This window comes from Camellia sinensis, chromosome 12 (genome assembly GCF_055761805.1).
Source record: "Camellia sinensis isolate YWXY chromosome 12, ASM5576180v1, whole genome shotgun sequence".
NCBI lineage: Eukaryota > Viridiplantae > Streptophyta > Magnoliopsida > Ericales > Theaceae > Camellia > Camellia sinensis.
In genome coordinates, this window is record NC_138972.1 from 166,644,441 (window position 1) to 166,668,806 (window position 24,366).

The window sequence follows — 24,366 nt, forward strand, 5'->3', positions numbered from 1 at the left end:
ATCATGCAAGAGGGTCCGAATAAGTGTCCGAGTGTTCGAACGCTAATGCATGAGAAATGGCAAGTAAACACCCAAATTACATATCTGCCACCATGTAAGAGGGTTTGAATAAGTGTCCAAGTGTTCGAACCCTAATGTATGAGAAATGACAAGTAAACACCGTAATTACATAGCTGCCATGATGCAAGAGGGTCCGAATAAGTGTACGAGTGTCTAAACCCTAATGCATGTGAAATGACAAGTAAACACTGTAATTACATATCTGTCATCATGCAAGAGGGTCCGAATAAGTGTCCGAGTGTTCGAACCCTAATGCGTGCGAAATGGCAAGTAAACACCATAATTACATATCCGCCAACATGCAAGAGGGTCCGAATAAGTGTCCTAGTGTTCGAGCCCTAATGCATGAGAAATGGCAAGTAAACACCATAATTGCATATCTGCCACCATGTAAGAGGGTTTGAATAAGTGTCCGAGTGTTCGAAGCCTAATGTATGAGAAATGGCAAGTAAACACCATAATTACATATCTGCCATCATGCAAGAGGGTCCGAATCAGTGTACGAGTGTTTAAACCCTAATGCATGAGAAATGACAAGTAAACACTGCAATTACATATCTGTCATCTTGCAAGAGGGTCCGAATAAGTGTCCGAGTGTTCGAACCCTAATGCATGAGAAATAGCAAGTAAACTCTGTAATTACATATCTGCAATTATGCAAGACGGTCCGAATAAGTGTCCGAGTGTTCGAACCCGAATGCATGAGAAATGGCAAGTAAACACCGTAATTACATATTTGCCATCATGCAAGAGGGTTCGAATAACTGTCCAAGAGTTCGAACCCTAATGCATGAGAAAGGCAAGTAAACACCATAATAACATATCTGCCATCATGCATGAGGGTCCGAATAAGTGTCCGAGTGTTCGAACCATAATGCATGAGAAACGGCAAGTAAACCCCATAATTGCATATTTGCCATCATACAAGAGGGTCTGAATTAGTGTCCGAGTGTTTAATCCGTCATGCATGAGACCTGGCAAGTAAATACCGTAATTACAAATCTGCCATCATGCAAGAGGGCCCAAATAAGTGTCCGAGTGTTCGAACCCTAATGCATGAGAAATGGCAAGTAAACACCATAATTACATATCTGCCATCATTTAAGAGGGTTTGAATAAGTGTCCGAGTGTTTGAAGCCTAATGTATGAGAAATGGCAAGTAAACACCGTAATTACATATCTGCCATCATGCAAGAGGGTCCGAATCAGTGTACGAGTGTTTAAACCCTAATGCATGAGAAATGACAAGTAAACACTATAATGACATATCTTTCATCATGCAAGAGGGTCCGAATAAGTGTGCAAGTGTTCGAACCCTAACGCATGAGAAATGGCAAGTAAACACCATAATTACATATCTGCAATCATCCAAGAGGGTCTGAATAAGTGTCCGAGTGTTCGAACCCTAATGCATGAGAAATGGCAAGTAAACATTGTAATTACATATTTGCCATCATGCAAGAGGGTCCGAATAAGTATCCGAGCGTTCAAACCCTAATGCATGAGAAATGGCAAGTACACACCATAATTACATATCTGCCATCATGCAAGAGGGTCCGAATAAGTGTCCGAATGTTCGAACCCTGATGCATGAGAAATGGCAGGTAAACGCCATAATTACATATCTGCCATCATGCAAGAGTGTCTGAATTAGCGTCCGAGAGATTAATCCCTAATGCATGAGACTTGGCAAGTAAACACCGTATTTACATATCTGCCATCATGCAAGAGGGCCCGAATAAGTGTCCGAGTGTTCGAACCCTAATGCATGAGAAATGGCAATTAAACACCACAATTACATGTCTGCCATCATGCAAGAGGGTCCGAATAAGTGTTCGAATGTTCGAACCCTAATGAATGGGAAATGGCTGGTAAACACCATAATTACATATCTGCCATCATGCAAGAGGATCCGAATAAGGGTCCGAGTGTTCGAACCCTAATGCATGAAAAATGGGACATAACCACCATAATTACATATCTGCCATCATGTAAGTGGCTTTGAATAAGTGTCCAAGTGTTCGAACCCTAATGTATGAGAAATGACAAGTAAACACCATAATTACATTTCTGCCATCACGCAAGTGGGTCCGAATAAGTGTCCGAGTGTTCGAACCCTAATGCGTGAGAAATGACAAGTAAACACCATAATTATGTATCCGCCAACATGCAAGAGGGTCCGAATAAGTGTCCGAGTGTTCGAACCCTAATGCATGTGAAATGGCAAGTAAACACCACAATTACATATTTGCCATCATGGAAAAGGGTTTGAATAAGTGTCCGAGTGTTCGAAGCCTAATGTATGAGAAATGGCAAGTAAACACCATAATTACATATATGCCATCATGCAAGAGGGTCCGAATCAGTGTACGAGTGTTTAAACCCTAATGCACGAGAAATGACAAATAAACACTGTAATTACATATCTGTCATCATGCAAGAGGGTCCGAATAAGTGTCTGAGTGTTCGAACTCTAATGCATGAGAAATGGCTGGTAAACTCCGCAATTACAAATTTGCCATCATGCAAGTGGGTTCAAATAAGTGACCGAGTGTTCGAACCCTAATGCAAGAGAAATGGCAAGTAAACACAATAATTACATATCTGCCATCATGTAAGAGGGTCCGAATAACTGTCTGAGTGTTCAAACCCTAATGCATGAGAAATGGCAAGTGAACACCATAATTACATATCTGCCATCATGCAAGAGGGTCTGAATTAGTGTCCGAGTGTTTAATCCCTAATGCATGAGACTTGGCAAGTAAACATCGTAATTACATATCTGCCATCATGCCAGAGGGCCCGAATAAGTGTTCGAGTGTTCGAAGCCTAATGTATGAGAAATAGCAAGTAAACACCATAATTACATATCTGCCATCATGCAAGAGGGTCCGAATCCGTGTATGAGTGTTCAAACCCTAATGCATGAGAAATGACAAGTAAACACTGTAATTACATATCTGTCATCATGCAAGAGGGTCCGAATAAGTGTCCGATTGTTCGAACCCTAATGCGTGAGAAATGGCAGGTAAAGACCAAAATTACATATCTGCCACCATGTATGAGGGTTTGAATAAGTGCCCAAGTGTTCGAACCCTAATGGATGAGAAATAGCAGGTAAACACCGTAGTTACATATCTGCCAACATGCAAGAGGGTCCGAATAAGTGTCCGAGTGTTCGAACCCTAATGCATGAGAAATGGCAAGTAAACACTGTAATTACGTATTCGCCAACATGCAAGAGGGTCCGAATAAGTGTCCGAGTGTTCGAGCCCTAATGCATGAGAAATGGCAAGTAAACACCATAATTACATATCTGCCATCATGGAAGAGGGTTTGAATAAGTGTCCGAGTGTTCGAAGCCTAATGTATGAGAAATGGAAAGTAAACACCATAATTACGTATCTGCCATCATGCAAGAGGGTCCGAATCAGTGTACGAGTGTTTAAACCCTAATGCATGAGAAATGACAAGTAAACACTGTAATTACATATCTGTCATCATGCAAGAGGGTCCGAATAAGTGTCCGAGTGTTCGAACCGTAATGCATGAGAAATAGCAAGTAAACACCATAATTACATATCCGGCAACATGCAAGAGGGTCCGAATAAGTGTCCGAGTGTTCGAACCCTAATGCATGAGAAATGGCAAGTAAACACGGTAATTACATATCTGTCAGTCTGCAAGCGGGTCCGAATAAGTGTCCTAGTGCTCGAACCATAATGCATGAGAAATGGCAAGTAAACACCATAATTACATATCTGCGATCATGAAAGAGGGTTTGAAAATGTGTCCGAGTGTTCGAACCCTAATGCATGAGAAATGGCCGGTAAACTCCGCAATTACAAATTTGCCATCATGCAAGAGGGTTCAAATAAGTGTCCGAGTGTTCGAACCCTAATGCAAGAGAAATGGAAAGTAAACACCATAATTACATATCTGCCATCATGCAAGAGGGTCCGAATAACTGTCCGAATGTTCGAACCCTAATGCATGAGAAATGGCAAGTAAACACCATAATTACATATCTGCCATCATGTAAGAGGGTTTGAATCTGTGTCCGAGTGTTCGAACCCTAATGTATGAGAAATGGCAAGTAAACACCATAATTACATATCTGCCATCATGCAAGAGGATCCGAATCAGTGTACGAGTGTTTAAACCCTAATGCATGAGAAATGACAAGTAAACACTGTAATTACATATCTGTCATCCTGCAAGCGGGGCCGAATAAGTGTCCGAGTGTTCGAACCCTAATGCATGAGAAATGGCATGTAAACACCATAATTACATATATGCAATCATGCAAGAGGGTCTGAATAAGTGTCCGAGTGTTCGAACCCTAATGCATGAGAAATGGCTGGTAAACTCCGCAATTACGAATTTGCCATCATGCAAGAGGGTTCAAATAAGTGACCGAGTGTTCGAACCCTAATGCAAGAGAAATGGCAAGTAAACACAATAATTACATATCTGCCATCATTCAAGAGGGTCCGAATAACTGTCCGAGTGTTCGAACCCTAATGCATGAGAAATGGCAAGTGAACACCATAATTACATATCTGTCATCATGCAAGAGGGTCTGAATTAGTGTCCGAGTGTTTAATCCCTAATGCATGAGACTTGGCAAGTAAACATCGTAATTACATATCTGCCATCATGCCAGAGGGCCCGAATAAATGTCCGAGTGTTCGAAGCCTAATGTATGAGAAATAGGAAGTAAACACCATAATTACATATCTGCCATCATGCAAGAGGGTCCGAATCCGTGTATGAGTGTTCAAACCCTAATGCATGAGAAATGACAAGTAAACACTGTAATTACATATCTGTCATCATGCAAGAGGGTCTGAATAAGTGTCCGAGTGTTCGAACCCTAATGCATGAGAAATAGCAAGTAAACTCCGTAATTACATATCTACAATCATGCAAGAGGGTCCGACTAAGTGTCGGATTGTTCGAACCATAATGCATGAGAAATGGCAAGTAAACACCGTAATTACATATTTGCCATCATGCAAGAGGGTTCGAATAAGTGTCCGAGTGTTCGAACCCTAATGCATGAGAAATGGCAAGTAAACACCATAATTACATATATGCCATCATGCAAGAGGGTCCGAATAAGTGTCCGAGTGTTCGAACCCTAATGCATGAGAAATGGCATGTAAACACCATAATTACATATCTGCCATCATGCAAGAGGGTTTGAATTAGTGTCCGAGTGTTTAATCCCTATTGCATGAGACATGGCAAGTAAACACCGTAATTACAAATCTGCCATCATGCAAGAGGGCCCGAATTAGTGTCCGAGTGTTCGAACCCTAATGCATGTGAAATGGCAGGTAAACACCATAATTACATATCCGGCAACATGTAAGAGGGTCCGAATAAGTGTCCAAGTGTTCGAACCCTAATGCAGGAGAAATGGCAAGTAAACACCATAATAACATATCTGCCATCATGCAAGAGGGTCCGAATAAGTGTCCGAGTGTTCGAACCCTAACGCATGAGAAATGGCAAGTAAACACCATAATTACATATCTGCCATCATGCAAGAGGGTCCGAATAATTGTCCGAGTGTTCGAACCCTAATGCATGAGAAATGGCAAGTAAACACCATAATTACATATCTGCCATCATGCAAGAGGGTCTGAATTAGAGTCCGAGTGTTGAAACCCAAATGCATGAGACATGGCAAGTAAACACCGTAATTACATATCTGCCATCATGCAAGAGGGTCTGAACATGTGTCCGAGTGTTCGAACCCTAATGTATGATAAATGGCAAGTAAACACCATAATTACATATCTGCCATCATGCAAGAGGGTCCGAATAAGTGTCCGAGTGTTCGAACCCTAATGCATGAGAAATGGCAGGTAAAGACCAAAATTACATATCTGCCACCATGTAAGAGGGTTTGAATAAGTGCCCAAGTGTTCGAACCCTAATTTAAGAGAAATGACAAGTAAACACCATAATTACATATCTGCCGTCATGCAAGAGGGTCCGAATAAGTGTACGAGTGTATAAACCCTAATGCATGAGAAATGACAAGTAAACACTGTAATTACATATCTGTCATCATGCAAGAGGGTCCAAATAAGTGTCCAAGTGTTCGAACCCTAATGGATGAGAAATGGCAGGTAAACACCATATTTACATATCTGCCATCATGCAAGAGTGTCCGAATCCGTGAACGAGTGTTTAAACCCTAATGCATGAGAAATGACAGGTAAACACTGTAATTACATATCTGTCATCATGCAAGAGGGTCCGAATAAGTGTCCGAGTGTTCGAACCCTAATGCATGAGAAATAGCAAGTAAACTCCGTAATTACATATCTACAATCATGCAAGAGGGTCCGAATAAGTGTCGGAGTGTTCGAACCCTAATGCATGAGAAATGGCAAGTAAACTCCGTAATTACATATTTGCCATCATGCAAGGGGGTTCGAATAAGTGTCCGAGTGTTCGAACCCTAATGCAGGAGAAATGGCAAGTAAACACCATAATTACATATCTGCCATCATGCAAGAGGGTCCGAATAAGTGTCCGAGTGTTCGAACCCTAATGCATGAGAAATGGCAAGTAAACACCATAATTACATTTCTGCCATCATGCAAGAGGGTTTGAATTAGTGTCCAAGTGTTTAATCCCTAATGCATGAGACATGGCAAGTAAACACCGTAATTACAAATCTGCCATCATGCAAGAGGGCCCGAATTAGTGTCCGAGTGTTCGAACCCTATTGCATGAGAAATGGCAAGTAAACACCATAATTACATATCCGCCAACATGCAAGAGGGTCCGAATAAGTGTACGAGTGTTTAAACCCTAATGCATGAGAAATGACAAGTAAACATTGTAATTACATATCTGTCATCATGCAAGAGGGTCCGAATAAGTGTCCGAGTGTTCGAACCCTAATGCGTGAGAAATGGCAAGTAAACACCATAATTACGTATCCGCCAACATGCAAGAGGGTCCGAATAAGTGTCCGAGTGTTCGAGCCCTAATGCATGAGAAATGGCAAGTAAACACCATAATTACATATCTGCCATCATGGAAGAGGGTTCAAATAAGTGTCCGAGTGTTCGAAGCCTAATGTATGAGAAATGGCAAGTAAACACCATAATTACATATCTGCCATCATGCAAGAGGGTCCGAATCAGTGTACGAGTGTTTAAACCCTAATGCATGAGAAATGACAAGTAAACACTGTAATTACATATCTGTCATAATTCAAGAGGGTCCGAATAAGTGTCTGAGTGTTCGAACCCTAATGCATGAGAAATAGCAAGTAAACTCCGTAATTAGATATCTGCAATCATGCAAGAGGGTCTGAATAAGTGTCCGAGTGTTTGAACCCTAATGCATGAGAAATGGCAAGTAAACACCGTAATTACATATTTGCCATCATGCAAGAGCATTCGAATAACTGTCCGAGTGTTCGAACCCTAATGCATGAGAAATGGCAAGTAAACACCATAATTACATATCTGCCATCATGCAAGAGGGTCCGAGTAAGTGTCCGAGTGTTCGAACCCTAATGCATGAGAAATGGCAAGTAAACAACATAATTACATATTTGCCATCATGCAAGAGGGTTCGAATAAGTGTCCGACTGTTCGAACCCTAATGCTTGAGAAATGGCAAGTAAACACCATAATTACATATCTGCCATCATGCAAGAGGTTCTGAATTAGTGTCCGAGTGTTTAATCCCTAATGCATGAGACATGGCAAGTAAATACCGTAATTACAAATCTGCCATCATGCAAGAGGCCCCGAATAAGTGTCCGAGTGTTCGAACCCCAATGCATGAGAAATGGCAAGTAAACACCATAATTACATATCCGTCAACATACAAGGGGGTCCGAATAAGTGTCCGAGTGTTCGAACCCTAATGCATGAGAAATGGCAAGTAAACATTGTAATTTCATATTTGCCATCATGCTAGAGGGTCCGAACAAGTGTCCGAGTGTTCGAACCCTAATGTATGAGAAATGGCAAGTAAACACCATAATTACATATCTGCCATCATGCATGAGGATCCGAATCAGTGTACGAGTGTTTAAACCCTAATGCAAGAGAAATGACAATTAAACATTGTAATTACATATTTGCCATCATGCAAGAGGGTCTGAATAAGTGTCCGAGTGTTCGAACCCTAATGGATCAGAAATGGCAACTAAACTCCGCAATTACATATTTGCCATCATGCAAGAGGGTTCAAATAAGTATCCGAGTGTTCGAACCCTAATGCATGAGAAATGGCAAGTAAACACCATAATTACATATCTGCCATCATGCAAGAGGGTCCGAATAAGTGTCCGAGTGTTCGAACCCTAATGCACGAGAAATGGCGAGTAAACACCGTAATTACATATTTGCCATCATGCAAGAGGGTTCGAATAACTGTCCGAGTGTTCGAACCCTAATGCTTGAGAAATGGCAAGTAAACACCATAATAACATATCTGCCATCATGCAAGAGGGTCCGAATAAGTGTACGAGTGTTCGAACCCTAATGCATGAGAAATGGCAAGTAAACCCCATAATTACATATATGCCAACATGCAAGAGGGTCCGAATAAGTGTCCGAGTGTTCGAACCCTAATGCATGAGAAATGGCAAGTGAACACCATAATTACATATCTGTCATCATGCAAGAGGGTCTGAATTAGTGTCCGAGTGTTTAATCCCTAATGCATGAGACTTGGCAAGTAAACATCGTAATTACATATCTGCCATCATGCCAGAGGGCCCGAATAAATGTCCGAGTGTTCGAAGCCTAATGTATGAGAAATAGGAAGTAAACACCATAATTACATATCTGCCATCATGCAAGAGGGTCCGAATCCGTGTATGAGTGTTCAAACCCTAATGCATGAGAAATGACAAGTAAACACTGTAATTACATATCTGTCATCATGCAAGAGGGTCTGAATAAGTGTCCGAGTGTTCGAACCCTAATGCATGAGAAATAGCAAGTAAACTCCGTAATTACATATCTACAATCATGCAAGAGGGTCCGACTAAGTGTCGGATTGTTCGAACCATAATGCATGAGAAATGGCAAGTAAACACCGTAATTACATATTTGCCATCATGCAAGAGGGTTCGAATAAGTGTCCGAGTGTTCGAACCCTAATGCATGAGAAATGGCAAGTAAACACCATAATTACATATATGCCATCATGCAAGAGGGTCCGAATAAGTGTCCGAGTGTTCGAACCCTAATGCATGAGAAATGGCATGTAAACACCATAATTACATATCTGCCATCATGCAAGAGGGTTTGAATTAGTGTCCGAGTGTTTAATCCCTATTGCATGAGACATGGCAAGTAAACACCGTAATTACAAATCTGCCATCATGCAAGAGGGCCCGAATTAGTGTCCGAGTGTTCGAACCCTAATGCATGTGAAATGGCAGGTAAACACCATAATTACATATCCGGCAACATGTAAGAGGGTCCGAATAAGTGTCCGAGTGTTCGAACCCTAATGCAGGAGAAATGGCAAGTAAACACCATAATAACATATCTGCCATCATGCAAGAGGGTCCGAATAAGTGTCCGAGTGTTCGAACCCTAATGCATGAGAAATGGCAAGTAAACACCATAATTACATATCTGCCATCATGCAAGAGGGTCCGAATAATTGTCCGAGTGTTCGAACCCTAATGCATGAGAAATGGCAAGTAAACACCATAATTACATATCTGCCATCATGCAAGAGGGTCTGAATTAGAGTCCGAGTGTTGAAACCCAAATGCATGAGACATGGCAAGTAAACACCGTAATTACATATCTGCCATCATGCAAGAGGGTCTGAACATGTGTCCGAGTGTTCGAACCCTAATGTATGATAAATGGCAAGTAAACACCATAATTACATATCTGCCATCATGCAAGAGGGTCCGAATAAGTGTCCGAGTGTTCGAACCCTAATGCATGAGAAATGGCAGGTAAAGACCAAAATTACATATCTGCCACCATGTAAGAGGGTTTGAATAAGTGCCCAAGTGTTCGAACCCTAATTTAAGAGAAATGACAAGTAAACACCATAATTACATATCTGCCGTCATGCAAGAGGGTCCGAATAAGTGTACGAGTGTATAAACCCTAATGCATGAGAAATGACAAGTAAACACTGTAATTACATATCTGTCATCATGCAAGAGGGTCCAAATAAGTGTCCAAGTGTTCGAACCCTAATGGATGAGAAATGGCAGGTAAACACCATATTTACATATCTGCCATCATGCAAGAGTGTCCGAATCCGTGAACGAGTGTTTAAACCCTAATGCATGAGAAATGACAGGTAAACACTGTAATTACATATCTGTCATCATGCAAGAGGGTCCGAATAAGTGTCCGAGTGTTCGAACCCTAATGCATGAGAAATAGCAAGTAAACTCCGTAATTACATATCTACAATCATGCAAGAGGGTCCGAATAAGTGTCGGAGTGTTCGAACCCTAATGCATGAGAAATGGCAAGTAAACTCTGTAATTACATATTTGCCATCATGCAAGGGGGTTCGAATAAGTGTCCGAGTGTTCGAACCCTAATGCAGGAGAAATGGCAAGTAAACACCATAATTACATATCTGCGATCATGCAAGAGGGTCCGAATAAGTGTCCGAGTGTTCGAACCCTAATGCATGAGAAATGGCAAGTAAACACCATAATTACATTTCTGCCATCATGCAAGAGGGTTTGAATTAGTGTCCAAGTGTTTAATCCCTAATGCATGAGACATGGCAAGTAAACACCGTAATTACAAATCTGCCATCATGCAAGAGGGCCCGAATTAGTGTCCGATTGTTCGAACCCTATTGCATGAGAAATGGCAAGTAAACACCATAATTACATATCCGCCAACATGCAAGAGGGTCCGAATAAGTGTACGAGTGTTTAAACCCTAATGCATGAGAAATGACAAGTAAACATTGTAATTACATATCTGTCATCATGCAAGAGGGTCCGAATAAGTGTCCGAGTGTTCGAACCCTAATGCGTGAGAAATGGCAAGTAAACACCATAATTACGTATCCGCCAACATGCAAGAGGGTCCGAATAAGTGTCCGAGTGTTCGAGCCCTAATGCATGAGAAATGGCAAGTAAACACCATAATTACATATCTGCCATCATGGAAGAGGGTTCAAATAAGTGTCCGAGTGTTCGAAGCCTAATGTATGAGAAATGGCAAGTAAACACCATAATTACATATCTGCCATCATGCAAGAGGGTCCGAATCAGTGTACGAGTGTTTAAACCCTAATGCATGAGAAATGACAAGTAAACACTGTAATTACATATCTGTCATAATTCAAGAGGGTCCGAATAAGTGTCTGAGTGTTCGAACCCTAATGCATGAGAAATAGCAAGTAAACTCCGTAATTAGATATCTGCAATCATGCAAGAGGGTCTGAATAAGTGTCCGAGTGTTTGAACCCTAATGCATGAGAAATGGCAAGTAAACACCGTAATTACATATTTGCCATCATGCAAGAGCGTTCGAATAACTGTCCGAGTGTTCGAACCTTAATGCATGAGAAATGGCAAGTAAACACCATAATTACATATCTGCCATCATGCAAGAGGGTCCGAGTAAGTGTCCGAGTGTTCGAACCCTAATGCATGAGAAATGGCAAGTAAACAACATAATTACATATTTGCCATCATGCAAGAGGGTTCGAATAAGTGTCCGACTGTTCGAACCCTAATGCTTGAGAAATGGCAAGTAAACACCATAATTACATATCTGCCATCATGCAAGAGGTTCTGAATTAGTGTCCGAGTGTTTAATCCCTAATGCATGAGACATGGCAAGTAAATACCGTAATTACAAATCTGCCATCATGCAAGAGGCCCCGAATAAGTGTCCGAGTGTTCGAACCCCAATGCATGAGAAATGGCAAGTAAACACCATAATTACATATCCGTCAACATACAAGGGGGTCCGAATAAGTGTCCGAGTGTTCGAACCCTAATGCATGAGAAATGGCAAGTAAACATTGTAATTTCATATTTGCCATCATGCTAGAGGGTCCGAACAAGTGTCCGAGTGTTCGAACCCTAATGTATGAGAAATGGCAAGTAAACACCATAATTACATATCTGCCATCATGCATGAGGATCCGAATCAGTGTACGAGTGTTTAAACCCTAATGCAAGAGAAATGACAATTAAACATTGTAATTACATATTTGCCATCATGCAAGAGGGTCTGAATAAGTGTCCGAGTGTTCGAACCCTAATGGATCAGAAATGGCAACTAAACTCCGCAATTACATATTTGCCATCATGCAAGAGGGTTCAAATAAGTATCCGAGTGTTCGAACCCTAATGCATGAGAAATGGCAAGTAAACACCATAATTACATATCTGCCATCATGCAAGAGGGTCCGAATAAGTGTCCGAGTGTTCGAACCCTAATGCACGAGAAATGGCGAGTAAACACCGTAATTACATATTTGCCATCATGCAAGAGGGTTCGAATAACTGTCCGAGTGTTCGAACCCTAATGCTTGAGAAATGGCAAGTAAACACCATAATAACATATCTGCCATCATGCAAGAGGGTCCGAATAAGTGTACGAGTGTTCGAACCCTAATGCATGAGAAATGGCAAGTAAACCCCATAATTACATATATGCCATCATGCAAGAGGGTCTGAATTAGTGTCCGAGTGTTTAATCCCTAATGCATGAGACTGGGCAAGTAAACACCGTAATTACATATCTGCCGTCATGCAAGAGGGCGGGAATAAGTGTCCGAGTGTTCGACCCCTAATGCATGAGAAATGGCAAGTAAACACCATAATTACATATCCGCCAACATGCAAGAGGGTCCGAATAAGTGTCCGAGTGTTCTAACCCCAATGCATGAGAAATGGCAAGTAAACACCATAATAACATATCTGCCATCATGCAAGAGGGTCCGAATAAGTATCCGAGTGTTCGAACCCCAATGCATGAGAAATGGCAAGTAAACACCATAATTACATATCTGCCATCATGCAAGAGGGTCCGAATAATTGTCCGAGTGTTCGAACCCAAATGCATGAGAAATGGCAAGTAAACACCATAATTACATATCTGCCATCATGCAAGAGGGTCTGAATTAGTGTCCGAGTGTTGAAACCCCAATGCATGAGACATGGCAAGTAAACGCCGTAATTACATATCTGCCATCATGCAAGAGGGTCCGAACAAGTGTCCGTGTGTTCGAACCCTAATGTACGATAAATGGCAAGTAAACACCATAATTACATATCTGCCATCATGGAAGAGGGTCCGAACAAGTGTCCGAGTTTTCGAACCCTAATGGATGAGAAATAACAGGTAAACACCATATTTACATACCTGCCATCATGCAAGAGGGTCCGAATCCGTGTACGAGTGTTTAAACCCTAATGCATGAGAAATGACAGGTAAACACTGTAATTACATATCTGTCATCATGCAAGAGGGTCCGAATAAGTGTCTGAGTGTTCGAACCCTAATGCATGAGAAATAGCAAGTAAACTCCGTAATTACATATCTACAATCATGGAAGAGGGTCCGAATAAGTGTCGGAGTGTTCGAACCCTAATGCATGAGAAATGGCAAGTAAACTCCGTAATTACATATTTGCCATCATGCATGTGGGTTCGAATAAGTGTCCGAGTGTTCGAACCCTAATGCATGAGAAATGGCAAGTAAACACCATAATTACATATCTGCCATCATGCAAGAGGGTCCGAATAAGTGTCCGAGTGTTCGAACCCTAATGCATGAGAAATGGCAAGTAAACACCATAATTACATATCTGCCATCATGTAAGAGGGTTTGAATTAGTTTCCGAGTGTTTAATCCCTATTGCATGAGACATGGCAAGTAAACACCGTAATTACAAATCTGCCATCATGCAAGAGGGCCCGAATTAGTGTCCGAGTGTTCGAACCCTAATGCATGAGAAATGGCAAGTAAACACCATAATTACATATCCACCGACATGCAAGAGGGTCCGAAGAAGTCTACGAGTGTTTAAACCCTAATGCATGAGAAATGACAAGTAAACACTGTAGTTACATATCTGTCATCATGCAAGAGGGTCCGAATAAGTGTCCGAGTGTTCGAACCTTAATGCGTGAGAAATGGCAAGTAAACACCATAATTACGTATCAGCCAACATGCAAGAGGGTCCGAATAAGTGTCCGAGTGTTCGAGCCCTAATGCATGAGAAATGGCAAGTAAACACCATAATTACATATCTGCCATCATGGAAGAGGGTTTGAATAAGTGTCCGAGTGTTCGAAGCCTAATGTATGAGAAATGGCAAGTAAACACCATAATTACATATCTGCCATCATGCAAGAGGGTCCGAATCAGTGTACGAGTGTTTAAAACCTAATGCATGAGAAATGACAAGTAAACACTGTAATTACATATCTGTCATGATTCAAGAGGGTCCGAATAAGTGTCCGAGTGTTCGAACCCTAATGCATGAGAAATTGCAAGTAAACTCCGTAATTACATATCTGCAATCATGCAAGAGGGTCTGAATAAGTGTCCGAATGTTCGAACCCTAATGCATGAGAAATGGCAAGTAAACACCGTAATTACATATTTGCCATCATGCAAGAGGGTTCGAATAACTGTCCGAGTGTTCGAACCCTAATGCATGAGAAATGGCAAGTAAACACCATAATAACATATCTGCCATCATGCAAAAGGGTCCGAATAAGTGTCTGAAATTTCGAACCGTAATGCATGAGAAATGGCAAGTAAACCCCATAATTACATATATGCCATCATGCAAGAGGGTCTGAATTAGTGTCCGAATGTTTAATCGCTAATGCATGAGACTGGGCAAGTAAACACCGTAATTAGATATCTGCCATCATGCAAGAGGTCCCGAATAAGTGTCCGAGTGTTCAAACCCTAATGCATGAGAAATAGCAAGTAAACACCATAATTACATATCCGCCAACATGCAAGAGGGTCCGAATAAGTGTCCGAGTGTTCGAACCCTAATGCATGATAAATGGCAAGTAAACACCGTAACAACATATCTGCCATCATGGAAGAGGGTCCGAATCAGTGTCTGAGTGTTCGAACCCTAATGCATGAGAAATGGCAAGTAAACACCATAATTACATATCTGCCATCATGCAAGAGGGTTCGAATAATTGTCCGAGTGTTCGAAACCTAATGCATGAGAAATGGCAAGTAAACATCATAATTACATATCTGCCATCATGCAAGAGGGTTTGAATTAGTGTCCGAGTGTTGAAACCCTAATGCATGAGACATGGCAAGTAAACACCGTAATTTCATATCTGCCATCACGCAAGAGGGTCCGAACAAGTGTCCGAGTGTTCGAACCCTAATGTATGATAAATGGCAAGTAAACGCCATAATTACATATCTGCCATCATGCAAGAGGGTCCGAATAAGTGTCCGAGTGTTCAAACCCTAATGCATGAGAAATGGCAAGTAAAGACCAGAATTACATATTTTCCATCATGTAAGAGGGTTTGAATAAGTGCCCAAGTGTTCGAACCCTAATGTATGAGAAATGATAAGTAAACACCATAATTACATATCTGCCATCATGCAAGAGGGTCCGAATAAGTGTACGAGTGTATAAACCCTAATGCATGAGAAATGACAAGTAAACACTGTAATTACATATCTGTCATCATGCAAGAGGGTCCGAATAAGTGTCCGAGTGTTCGAACCCTAATGCATGAGAAATAGCAAGTAAACTCCGTAATTACATATCTACAATCATGCAAGAGGGTCCGAATAAATGTCGGAGTGTTCGAACCCTAATGCATGAGAAATGGCAAGTAAACTCCGTAATTACATATTTGCCATCATGCAAGTGGGTTCGAATAAGAGTCCGAGTGTTCGAACCCTAATGCATGAGAAATGGCAAGTAAACACCATAATTACATATCTGCCATCATGCAAGAGGGTCTGAATAAGTGTCCGAGTGTTCGAACCCTAATGCATGAGAAATGGCAAGTAAACACCATAATTACATATCTGCCATCATGCAAGAGGGTTTGAATTAGTGTCCGAGTGTTTAATCCCAAATGCATGAGACATGGCAAGTAAACACCGTAATTACAAATCTGCCATCATGCAAGAGGGCTCGAATTAGTGTCCGAGTGTTCGAACCCTAATGCATGAGAAATGGCAAGTAAACACCATAATTACATATCCGCCAACATGCAAGAGGGTCCGAATAAGTGTACGAATGTCTAAACCCTAATGCATAAGAAATGACAAGTAAACACTGTAATTACATATCTGTCATCATGCAAGAGGGTCCGAATAAGTGTCCGAGTGTTCGAACCCAAATGCATGAGAAATTGCAAGTAAACTCCGTAATTACATATCTGCAATCATGCAAGAGGGTCTGAATAAGTGTCCGAGTGTTCGAACCCTAATGCATGAGAAATGGCAAGTAAACACCGTAATTACATATTTGCCATCATGCAAGAGGGTTCGAATAACTGTCCGAGTGTTCGAACCCTAATGCATGAGAAATGGCAAGTAAACACCATAATTACAAATCTGCCATCATGCAAGAGGGTCCGAGTAAGTGTCCGAGTGTTTGAACCCAAATGCATGAGAAATGGCATGTAAACAACATAATTACATATTTGCCATCATGCAAGAGTGTTCGAATACGTGTCCGACTGTTCGAACCCTAATGCATAAGAAATGGCAAGTAAACACCATAATTACATATCTGCCATCATGCAAGAGGGTCTGAATTAGTGTCCGAGTGTCTAATCCCTAATGCATGAGACATGGCAAGTAAATACCGTAATTACAAATCTGCCATCATGCAAGAGGGCCCGAATAATTGTCCGAGTGTTCGAACCCCAATGCATGAGAAATGGCAAGTAAACACCATAATTACATATCCGCCAACATGCAAGGGGGTCCGAATAAGTGTCCGGGTGTTCGAACCCTAATGCATGAGAAATGGCAAGTAAACATTGTAATTACATATTTGCCATCATGCAAGAGGGTCCGAACAAGTGTCCAAGTGTTCGAACCCTAATGTATGAGAAATGGCAAGTAAACACCATAATTACATATCTGCCATCATGCAAGAGGATCCGAATCAGTGTACGAGTGTTTAAACCCTAATGCATGAGAAATGACAATTAAACACTGTAATTACATATCTGTCATCATGCAAGAGGGTCCGAATATGTGTCCGAGTGTTCGAACCCTAATGCATCAGAAATGGCAAGTAAACTCCGCAATTACATTTTTGCCATCATGCAAGAGGGTTCAAATAAGTGTCCGAGTGTTCGAACCCTAATGCATGAGAAATGGCAAGCAAACACCATAATTACATATCTGCCATCATGCAAGAGGGTCCGAATAAGTGTCCAAGTGTTCGAACTCTAATGCATGAGAAATGGCAAGTAAACAGCATAATTGCGTATCTGCCATCATGCAAGAGGGTCTGAATTAGTGTCCGAGTGTTTCATCCCTAATGCATGAGACTTGGCAAGTAAACATCGTAATTACATATCTGCCATCATGGAAGAGGGCCCGAGTAAGTGTCCGGGTGCTCAAACCCTAATGCATGAGAAATGGGAAGTAAACACCATAATTACATATCTGCCATCATGCAAGAGGGTCTGAATTAGTCTCCGAGTGTTTAATCCCTAATGCACGAGACATGGCAAGTAAATACCCTAATTACAAATTTGCAATCATGCAAGAGGGCCCGAATAAGTGTCCGAGTGTTCGAACCCCAATGCATGAGAAATGGCAAGTAAACCCCATAATTACATATCCGCCAACATGCAAGGGGGTCCGAATAAAAGTCCGAGTGTTCGAACCCTAGTGCATGAGAAATGGCAAGTAAACATTGTAATTACATATTTGCTATCATGCAAGAGGGTCCGAACAAGTGTCCGAGTGTTCGAACCCTAATGTATGAGAAATGGCAAGTAAACACCATAATTACATATCTGCCATCATGTAAGAGGGCCCGAAAAAGTGTTCGAGTGTTCGAACCCTAATGGATGAGAAATGGCAGGTAAACACCATAATTACATATCTGCCATCATGCAAGAGGGTCCGAATAAGTGTCCGAGTGTTCGAAGCCTAATGCATGGGAAATGGCACGTAACCACCATAATTACATATCTGCCATCATGTAAGTGGCTTTGAATAAGTGTCCAAGTGTTCGAACCCTAATGTATGAGAGATGACAAATAAACACCGTAATTACATATCTGCCATCACGCAAGAGGGTCCGAATAAGTGTACGAGTGTTTAAGCCCTAGTGCATGAGAAATGACAAGTAAACACTGTAATTACATATCTGTCACCATGCAAGAGGGTCCGAATAAGTGTCCGAGTGTTCGAACCCTAATGCATGAGAAATGGCAAGTGAACACCGTAATTACATATCCGCCAACATGCAAGAGGGTCCGAATAAGTGTCCGAGTGTTCGAACCCTAATGGATGAGAAATGGCAGGTAAACACCATATTTACATATCTGCCATCATGCAAGAGGTTCCGAATAAGTGTCCGAGTGTTCGAGCCCTAATGCATGAGAAATGGCAAGTAAACACCATAATTACATATCTGCCATCGTGTAAGAGGGTTTGAATCTGTCTCCGAGTGTTCGAATCCTAATGTATGAGAAATGGTAAGCAAACACCATAATTACATATTTGCCATCATGGAAGAGGATCTGAATCAGTGTACGAGTGTTTAAACCCTAATCCATGAGAAATGACAAGTAAACACTGTAATTACATATCAGTCATCATGCAAGAGGGTCCGAATATGTGTCCGAGTGTTCGAACCCTAATACATGAGAAATGGCAAGTAAACACCATATCTACATATCTGTAATCATGCAATCGGGTCTGAATAAGTGTCCGAGTGTTCGAACCCTAATGCATCAGAAATGGCAAGTAAACTCCACAATTACATATTTGCCATCATGCAAGAGGGTTCAAATAAGTGTCCGAGTGTTCGAACCCTAATGGATGAGAAATGGCAGGTAAACACCATAATTACATATCTGCCATCATGCAAGAGGGTCCGAATAAGTGTCCGAGTGTTCGAAGCCTAATGCATGGGAAATGGCACGTAACCACCATAATTACATATCTGCCATCATGTAAGTGGCTTTGAATAAGTGTCCAAGTGTTTGAACCCTAATGTATGAGAGATGACAAGTAAACACCATAATTACATATCTACCATCACGCAAGAGGGTCCGAATAAGTGTACGAGTGTTTAAGATCTAGTGCATGAGAAATGACAAGTAAACACTGTAATTACATATCTGTCACCATGCAAGAGGGTCCGAATAAGTGTCCGAGTGTTCAAACCCTAATGCATGAGAAATGGCAAGTAAACACCATATTTACATATCTGTAATCATGCAAGCGGGTCTGAATAAGTGTCCGAGTGTTCGAAACCTAATGCATCAGAAATGGCAAGTAAACTCCGCAATTACATATTTGCCATCATGCAAGAGGGTTCAAATAAGTGTCCGAGTGTTCGAACCCTAATGCATGAGAAATGCAAGTAAACACCATAATTACATATCTGCCATCATGCAAGAGGGTCCGAATAAGTGTCCGAGTGTTCGAACCCTAATGCATGAGAAATGGCAAGTAAACACTATAATTACATATATGCCATCATGCAAGAGGGTCTGAATTAGTGTCCGAGTGTTTCATCCCTAATGCATGAGACTTCGCAAGTAAACATCGTAATTACATATCTGCCATCATGCAAGAGGGCCCGAATAAGTGTCAGAGTGTTCGAACCCTAATGCATGAGAAATGGCAAGTAAACACCATAATAACATATCCGTTAACATGCAAGAGGGTCCGAATAAGTGTCCGAGTGTTCAAACCCTAATGCATGTGAAATGGCATGTAAACACCATAATTACATATCTGCCATCATGCAAGAGGGTTCGAATAAGAGTCCGAGTGTTCGAACCCTAATGCATAAGAAATGGCAGGTAAACACCATAATTACATATCTGCCATCATGCAAGAGGTTCTGAATTAGTGTCCGAGTGTTGAAACCCTAATGCACGAGACATGGCAAGTAAAGACCGTAATTACATATCTGCCATCATGCAAGAGGGTCCGAACAAGTGTCTGAGTGTTCGAACCCTAATGTATGAGAAATGGCAAGTAAACACCATAATTACATATCTGCTATCATGCAAGAGGGTCCGAATAAGTTTTCGGGAGTTCGAACCCCAATGGATGTGAAATGGCAGGTAAACACCATATTTACATATCTGCCATCATGCAAGAGGGTCCGAATAAGTGTCCGAGTGTTCGAACCCTAATGCATGAGAAATGACAAGTAAACACCATAATTACATATCTGCCATCATAGAAGAGGGTCCTAAAAAGTGTTTGAGTGTTCGAACCCTAATGTATGAGAAATGGCAAGTAAACACTATAATCACATATCTGCGATTACGCAAGAGGGTCCGAATAAGTGCTGGGTGTCTAAATCGTAATGTATGAGAAATACCAAGGAAACACCACAATTACATATCTGCCATCATGCAAGAGGGTCTGAATAAGTGTCCGAGTGTTTAAATCCGAATGCATGAGAAATGGTAAGTAAACACCATAATTACATATCTGCCATCATGCAAGAGGGTCCGAATAAGTGTTCGAGTGTTCGATCCCTAATGGATGAGAAATGGCAGGTAAACACCATAACTACATATCTGCCATCGTGCGAGAGGGTCTGAATAAGTGTCCGAGTGTTCGAACCCTAATGCATGAGAAATGGGAAGTGAACACCATAATTACATATCTGCCATCATGTAGGAGGGTTTGAATAAGTGTCCATGTGTTCGAACCATAATGTATGAGAAATGGTAAGTAAACACCATAATTACATATCTGCCATCCTGCAAGAGGGTCCGAATAAGTGTACGAGTGTTTAAACCCTAATGCATGAGAAATGACAAGTAAACACTGTAATTACATATCTGTCACCATGCAAGAGGGTCCGAATAAGTGTCCGAGTGTTCGAACCCTAATGCATGAGAAATGGCAAGTAAACACCATAATTACATATCCGCCAACATGCAAGAGGGTCCGAATAAGTGTCCGATTGTTCGAACCCTAACGCATGAGAAATGACAAGTAAACACTATAATTACATATCTGCCATCACGCAAGAGGGTCCGAATAAGTGTCTAAGTGTTCGACCCCTAATGCATGAGAACTGTCAAGTAAACACCATAATTACATATCTGCCATCATGCAAGAGGGTCCGAATAGGTGTCCGAGTGTTCGAGCCCTAATGCATGAGAAATGGCAAGTAAACACCCCAATTACATATCTGCCATCATGTAAGAGGGTTTGAATCTGTCTCCGAGTGTTCGAACCCTAATGTACGAGAAATGGCAAGTAAACACCATAATCAAATATCTGCCACCATGCAAGAGGATCCGAATCAGTGTACGAGTGTTTAAACCCTAATGCATGAGAAATGACATGTAAACACTGTAATTACATATCTGTCATCATGCAAGGGGGTCCGAATATGTGTTCGAGTGTTCGAACCCTAATACATGAGAAATGGCAAGTAAACACCATAATTACATATCTGCAATCATGCAAGAGGGTCTGAATAAGTGTCCGAGTGTTCGAACCCTAATGCATCAGAAATGGCAAGTAAACTCCGCAATTACATATTTGCCATCATGCAAGAGGGTTCAAATAAGTGTCCGAGTGTTCGAACCGTAATGCATGAGAAATGCAAGTGAACACCATAATTACATTTCTTCCATCATGCAAGAGGGTCGGAATAAGTGTCCAAGTGTTCGAACCCCAATGCATGAGAAATGGCAAGTAAACACCATAATTACGTATCTGCCATCATGCAAGAGGGTCTGAATTAGTGTCCGAGTGTTTCATCCCTAATGCATGAGACTTGGCAAGTAAACATCGTAATTACATAGCTGCCATCATGCAAGAGGGCCCGAATAAGTGTCCGAGTGTTCGAACCCTAATGCGTGAGAAATGACAAGTAAACCCCATAATAACATATCCGTCAACATGCAAGAGGGTCCGAATAAGTGTCCGATTGTTCGAACCCTAATGCATGAGAAATGGCAAGTAAACACTATAATTACAAATTTGCAATCACGCAAGAGGGTCCGAATAAGTGTCCGAGTGTTCAAACCCTAATGCATGAGAAATGGCAAGTAAACACCATAATTACATATCTGGCATCGTGCAAGAGGGTCTGAATAAATGTCCGAGTGTTCGAACCCTAATGCATGAGAAACCGAAACTAAACACCATAATTACATATCTGCCATCATACAAGAGGGTCCGAATAAGTGTCCGAGTGTTCGAGCCCTAATGTATGAGAAATGGCAATTAAACACCGTATTTACATATCCGCCATCATGCAAGACGGTCCGAACAAGTGTCTGAGTGTTCGAACCCTAATGTATGAGAAATGGCAAGTAAACACCATAATTACATATCTGCTATCATGCAAGAGGGTCCGAATAAGTGTTCGGGTGTTCGAACCCTAATGGATGAGAAATGGTGGGTAAACACCATATTTACATATCTGCCATCATGCAAGAGAGTTTGAATAAGTGTCCAGGCGTTCGAACTCTAATGTATGAGAAGTGACAAGTAAACACCATAATTACATATCTGCCATTATGCTAGAGGGTCCGAATAAGTGTACGAGTGTTTAAACCATAATGCATGAGAAATGAAAAGTAAACACTGTAATTACATATCTGTCATCATGCAAGAGGGTCCGAATAAGTGTCCGAGTGTTCGAACCCTAATGCATGAGAAATGGCATGTAAACACCATAATTACATATCCGCCAACATGCAAGAGGGTCCGAATAAGTGTCCGAGTGTTCGAACCCTAATGCATGAGAAATGGCAAGTAAACACCATAATTACATATCTGCCATCATAGAAGAGGGTTCGAAAAAGTGTTTGAGTGTTCGAACCCTAATGTATGAAAAACGGCAAGTAAACACTATAATCACATATTTGTGATTATGCAAGAGGGTCCGAATAAGTGCTGGGTGTCTAAATCGTAATGCGTGAGAAATACCGAGGAAACGCCACAATTACATATCTGCCATCATGCAAGAGAGTCCGAATAAGTGTCCCAGTGTTTAAATCTGAATGCATGAGAAATGGTAAGTAAACACCATAATTACATATCTGCCATCATGCAAGAGGGTCTGAATAAGTGTTCTAGTGTTCGATCCCTAATGGATGAGAAACGGCAGGTAAACACCATAATTACATATCTGCCATCGTGCAAGTTGGTCTGAATAAGCGTCCGAGTGTTCGAACCCTAATGCATGAGAAATGGCAAGTGAACACCATAATTACATATCTGCCATCATGTAGGAGGGGTTTGAATAAGTGTCCATGTGTTCGAACCATAATGTATGAGAAATGAGAAGTAAACACCACAATTACATATCTGCCATCCTGCCAGAGGGTCCAAATAAGTGTACGAGTGTTTAAACCCTAATGCATGAGAAATGACAAGTAAACACCGTAATTACATATCTGTCAACATGCAAGAGGGTCCGAATAACTGTCCGAGTGTTCGAACCCTAATGCATGAGAAATGGCAAGTAAACACCATAATTACATATCCGCCAACATGCAAGAGGGTCCGAATAAGTGTCCGAGTGTTCGCACCCTAACGCATGAGAAATGACAAGTAAACACTATAATTACATATCTGCCATCACGCAAGAGGGTCCGAATAAGTGTCTGAGTGTTCGACCCCTAATGCATGAGAAATGTCAAGTAAACACCATAATTACATATCTGCCATCATGCAAGAGGGTCCGAAGAAGTGTCGAGGGTTCGAACCCTAATGCATGAGAAATGGCAAACAAACACCATAATTACATATCTGCCATTATGCAAGAGGGTCTGAATTAGTGTCCGAGTTTTTAAACCCTAATGCATGAGACATGGCAAGTAAACACCATAATTACATTTCTGCCATCATGCAAGAGGGTCCGAATAAGTGTCCGAGTGTTCGAACCCTATTGCGTGAGAAATGGCAGTTAAACACCATAATTACATATCTGCCATCATGTAAGAGGGTTTGAATAAGTGTCCGAGTGTTCGAACCCTAATGTATGAGAAATGGCAAGTAAACACCATAATTACATATCCGCCAACATGAAAGAGGGTCCGAATAAGTGTACGAGTGTTTAAACCCTATTGCATGAGAAATGGCAAGTAAACACTGT